Genomic DNA, 6,300 nt, shown 5'->3' on the forward strand with positions numbered 1-6,300 from the left:
AGTGAAAAAACTTGGTGGCAGAGTCTAGTTATTAGTAGCATAACATTATTTTATAATTATGCAGCTTTAAAGGCCAGAAAACTCAGATGTCCAGTAACATGATAACATATAACAAATAGAATTATATATGCTGATTTTGTTTCATAGATTCTTTCTCCCACCCCTCTCTCCCTTCTGTTTTTCTTTCTTCCCTCTTTCCTCTCTTCCTTTCTTCTTTTCTTCCTTCCTTCCTTGGAATGAATTCAGGGCCTTTGCACTGAACTACCACCTCAGCCCTTTTAATTTCATTTTATATTTTATTTTTGAACTCGGGAACTTTCCACTGAACTATATACCCAGCACTCACTCTCTCTCTTTTAATTTTTATTTTTTGAGGCAGGCTTTCACCAACTTATTAAACTTCTCAGGCTGGGCTCAATCTTGTGATCCTCCTGGTTCAGTCACCCATAGGATTAGGATTACCACAATGAGCAGTTTAGATTTATTTTTCTTAGTAAGTTCCCTGAAGAACACTAAACTCTATCCCAGAAAAGTGAAATAGTTATTATGGGTGAAACAGAAAACTACCACTGCCCGAGGATTTAATCAGTACCAAGCACTGTAAGGAGTGCTTTATTTTATTCCCACTGACTTTGAGATCAAAACTAAGGGGCAATATGCTGCACCTATTTTCTAGAGTAAAACCCCTCTGAGAATCCAAGAGCAAATTCCATAAGACTTCCCCAGTACACATAGAGCCCAGGTACAAAGCATAACCATCTGTTCCCAGTCCCTATGCTTTTAACCAGTAGGCTGTTCCCCTACCTAACAAAGGCTTTGGAACAACTGACTGCATGAGAGAATGGACAAGGACCCATGGGGTGGATCACTTTTTTATCATTCATCTTGTACAGGGTCCAGGAAAGACACCCTCTGTACATGAGAGAGAGGCACTGCATCTGGACAGCTGCAGCCTTGGCACAGTGCTGACCCTGAGACTGTAATTTGGTCCCCATGTGGTAGCCCATGCATAACCTAGAAACATCTCTTGAAATCAAGAGTGACCACTTGACCTCAGGTCCTCTCCTCTGACTTGATGTGCCTTCTGTCACCCTAGAGTATCAGGCTCTCCACTGTAGACCTTTTCCCAAATGAACAGCACCAAATATCATCAAGACTGCAAGCTGATGCTGAACAAACAGGAAATAATGGTATTTCTGGTGATAAGAGTCAGAGCCAGCTGCCATCTAATGAACTTTTGCCCACATCTGCTGGGATGCTGGGGCTGTCCAGGCATTCATTTCAGTTAGCGTCTGAGGGCACGTGGTGTTGGGCTTCCTGCTCTGCAGACCACGGCACTGAGGCTGAGAGCACGCCAATGACCTGTGCTGATTCACATAAAGGAGTCCAAACTCAGGCTCCTCATTCTCTGATTATTCCTGGAGTGTGCTACCTGTCAGGACTCTCCTGGGGCTCATCCTGTTCCTCTTGACTCATCTCTCTTTTTTTTTTTTCCTTATTTTTTGTCTTAGAGTCAGGGTCTCACTACATGGTTCAGGTTGGGCTTTAATGCACTTTGTTGCCCAGGCTGGCCTCAAACATGCACCAATCTCCTGTCTAAGTGCTGGAGTTACAGGCTTGTGCCACCACACCTAGTGTTAACTCTTTCCTCTTAGCAAATATTTTCTCTGAACTTCTTTGTTTTTATTTTCATATTTGCCTTACCAAGGTTATGATTTTCCTTCTGGATATATATGAAACCTAGAGAGAATGCCTATATATCCTAAGGTTCCCATAGTTTCTGTTATGGATTAAAACTGGGTGTCAATTTAACACCAGCTGAATTAAATCAACATGGTGCTGAGTGTAGATGGTCCACCTGGGGAAAGTTGCCAGCATAAAAGGAGACACGGAGAGGAAGAGTATGGCATTGTGGGTTTTCCTAAGTATTGTGTTTGGAGCCCTTGGGTCTCCTGAGCAGCTCATCGGTGCTTGTTTGCCTCGTATGAATCTGGCCATTCTTGTTAGAGGAGCTTGGGACCATATTGTTGAGAATGGCTGTGATTTACTTTGGGGAGCTCTGGTCCTTACTTTGAGCATTGCTTTCTGGCTCCAGAGGGGAAGATATGAGCTGTTTAATCTCCAGAAGAAGCTTGTCACGCTGGCTTCCTGATATGTACTTGATTGTTATTATCAGAGGAGCTTGGGACTTCTTTGTCACTGAGAATGGCTGTGGTACTTTTCAGGGCAGCCCTTTTCCTTATTTTGAGCATCACTTCTTGGCTCTACTGCAGAACCTTCAACACTAAGGTCATAGCTTCTTCACCCCACTGGCATAGACCTTCTAGCTTTCACTACTGGACTTTGGGCCTTCCCAGTGCAGATCCATTAAACAGACTTGTGTAAGTCCTTGTCATGGGCTCTAGACCTCCACCTGGACTCATGGGAGCATTGTCATGAGCTCTAGGTCTTCAACTAGAATCATGCAGAACATCGCTGTGGGATCTAGGACCTTGGCTGGATTTTCTAGGTCTTTAGTTTTATGCACAGATTTTCTGTATTTTCTTGTAGTTTAGTCTTAATGACCATCATAAAATAATACAAATTTTGTGTCCTTTATGTAATGTTCTCCTTGCAATTCCTGACTACAACAGTTTCTTTGGTATTAACCAATTCTTTCTCCTCAGCTACAGCTGGACACATACACATAGTCTTTCCCTGACTTCATGGAAATAAAAAGTATTAGAAAATTAAAGATTTATCATCTAGGCTACTTCTAAAGGAATGAGACTGTTAGTTATCTTCATCATGGCTTAAGGTCCACATCCGTGCCAGTGCATTCTTTGACTTAGAGAACCCTTGTCCATGTTTTCTGTAAGTTGAGGGAATTAGGAGAAAGACTCAATAGGAGTCTGTAGTCTTTTTTTCCATGTTGCATTTGTCACATTTTGGTGTTTCCTACTGAAATATGCTGCACCTTGCTGTTTTTCCCTTTTGGAGCCTGGGCTTCTGCATGGTGTGTATCTTCCTGACACACATGATGCTCTCTCTCTTGGCTCCAGGCTCAGTCTCATTTTCCTAAGGAAATGTTTGGCTTTACTATATTTTAAATTGGATTTGACAGGAGTGAGGTGTGACATGAAATTTTCAGAAAGACTTCATCAGAGTGTGGAATCAAGACCAGAAGTTGGCATGAAAACACAACAGAGGCAGAGGAGAAGCATAACAAATTGGGGAAAAAATGAGAATTGAGGGGAAAGATGGTAATGGGATCAAAAATCTGTATTTAAAATTTTTTCTAATATCTGCAAATTTTTTTATTATCAGCGTGTACCATTTGCAGACTGTGTTGAGCAAAAGGACCTCTTTGCTCTTACGCTTCTAAACCAGCAGCTAGAGCTGTATATCAGTGTATAAAATCAACAAGTGCAAGAAATATTTTTAAAAGGCCAGGCTTAAATTTATGGTGTGTGGTATATCAATTTCCTGCCTTTGCGTTGTTTAATTCCCCTAACACTCTGTCTTTTCATCCATAGAATATGGAAAATAAAATTCCCAGGCATGAGACAACAAATGTTTTAGAGCATTTATAATATTCTTTTTTTTTTATTTAAAGAGAAAGAAACAGAAAAAAGATACATGGAGATAAAAAGGGTAGAAATAATACAGAATTACAGAAAAATAAATGGTAAGAAATCACCAGTTGTTAAGTTACATACTGTCATCTTAGAAATAGTTGTTCAGGTTACAAAGTTAAAGTATGTAAAGTGACATTCAAATAGTGACGCTGCCAACAGTTCTGCTCAATGATCTAACAAAAACTTAGTAATATGCTTATCAGTCCTACACACTTGTTTTTTATCTTAAAGAGGGTAAGATTAAACATATCAAAACAGAACAAAACAGTTAAAAAAACAATTTAAAGAAATACAGATTTCAAAGCAAGTCCACTGGAGATCTTCACTGTTTATCTAATTGTTTCTAATTTCTTCCAAATAGTTGTCCCCATCTTCACACACATTAAATACATACTGCATATATTTTTTTTTTGTCTTTTTCGTTTTTATCGGTACCAGGGATTGAACTCACGACTGCCTGCTTGCAAGGCAGGCGCTTATGCCGCTGAGCTAAATCCCCAGCCCTTATACTGCATATTATAGAACTAATCAACTCATTACAGGATTATGAAGGCTTTTTAGATCTTCAAGATTTGACATTGGGGAAGACAATAATGGCACCATAGTGTCTCTCATTCTCTTCGTAGTAACTATCCTTATCTTTACATATGCTGAAATTGAACTTAAAAGACTAGACTAATATCACTCTGATCAGTGAATAACAGTATTGCTAGATCATAATGCTACAGAATTAGCATTGGGTTTCTTAGTGTCTCTTCTTCTTCATAGTATCTGTTCATTACATCTTGCATTATATAATCTATTCCCATAAATACTTTAAAAAATTGTTGCCATGTGTGAATTTCTACATGTATATCTATCCTCTTTGTATTATAGGGAAAAACAAATCATAACAAGACAGCAAAACAAATTCCTAGAAAAACATGCAATGAAAAAGACATATAAGACCACAATATTAGGTGATATGCTGTAGTTACTATGCTTTCTCTTGTTATTTTCAATAGACTCGTCCACATCATTAGGCTTAATATAGTTAAGCATAGTATTACATAGCTATTTTTATAAAAACACAACTTTGAAAACATTGTAGGACTTGAGAGCTGTTAATAATCAGAACCGGTATGGATATCTTTTACATCTTGTCATTTCAGAGTAGTTGCCTCTACTTTTAGTGTTGATATTATCAAGCATACCAAATTCAAATAAAATCAGTCAAGGCAAAACTGCAGTCTAACAAATAAGATTCAAATAAGATCAGTAAGACAATGTAAGTAATACAGGGTTTCAGTTTAAGTTAATAGGAAATTAAGGCTAGTTACCATGGTATAACCTGCTATTTTTGGGTCAGATGTCTGTGCCCTCAAATCTGATATGAGTGGACAGACCGGAACAAATTAAATTCAATCTAAACAGGGCGATAAGACTACTGTGCCTTTTAAATCATGATACACTGTTAACAATGACCTCTGCCTTTTTTTTTACAGTGTACCAAAGCTATCTATACTAAAGATTATAGCTTACCATGTCTGCCTCATGTCTGCTACTCCACGTTGCTGCTATAATTTGTCCACCTTACTCCCTCATTCCACTGTCTGCCCCGTTCATTGAAGCCTCTCTGCCACTGTTGCTGGAATCCTGGTGTCCCTTTCTCTCTCTCTCTGGAATGTCGTTCAACACTCTCTGTAGGGTTGGGTTGGTGGCCATGAACTCCCACAGTTCCTCCTTGTCTTCGAAGCATCTTATTTCTCCATTAACACTGAGAGAGAGTTTTTCTGGGTCTATGAGTCTTGGTTACAATTTATTTTTTTTCAGGACTTGCAATATTTCCCCCCATTCCCTTCTCAATTTGAGAGTTTGTGTTGATAAGTCAGTTGTTATTTTGATAATTTTCTCATTGTAGGTTATCTGCTTCTTTTCCCTGGCTGCTTTTAGTATACTGTTCTTTTCGTGAATTTCTGGAATCTTGATAATTATATGTCTGGGTGTAGATCTGTTTTGGTTGTAGGTAAGTGGTGTTCTGTATGCCTCATTTATCTGTATATGATTTCTTTTTCTCATACTTGGGAAATTTTGCTTTAATATATCTGTGAATATTCTTTGTATTTCATTTTTGATTGCTCCTGCTTCCTCACTCACATGCTTTATTCTTAAGTTATGTATCCTTTTGTCATCTTCTAGCCTTTGAATTGTTTCTTTCTGGTTCCTCGTTATTTTTAAGAGATTTTTTTCTTTCACGATCATATATCATAAATCTCTCTTCAAGTTTCAAAAAGCTAACTTTAGTTTCTGTCAAGGCATTTTCCCAGTGTTCAATGGAGTTTTTAGTTTCCTGGTAATCTCTTTGGATCTGTTTCATGTATTCTAGGTTATGTTTAAATTCTTCTTCAGAAGTTTCTCTTTCTTTTCTGATTTCCTCCATTCTTCCATCTGTGTTCTCTTGGGTGGGGCTTATCATTTCTTTAATTAATCTCTTTATATCTTGCCTCACTTGGATCACAGGTACAGTTTTAAATTCGTCTATGAGGTCATGAATGTATTTGTTTATTTTGGCTGATGCTGTGTCTAGTATTGGATGGTTACTATGCTGATTCTCTTCTGTGTTTACTTCTCCTGGGCTTATTGTCTCACGTTTGGCAGCTGAAGATTTTTTAATTTCTATCTCTTGTCATGTTTCTGGTTTCTT

This window comes from Cavia porcellus, unplaced genomic scaffold, assembly GCF_034190915.1.
Source record: "Cavia porcellus strain 051 isolate PalLab524CR breed Dunkin Hartley unplaced genomic scaffold, mCavPor4.1 scaffold_21, whole genome shotgun sequence".
Lineage (NCBI taxonomy): Eukaryota > Metazoa > Chordata > Mammalia > Rodentia > Caviidae > Cavia > Cavia porcellus.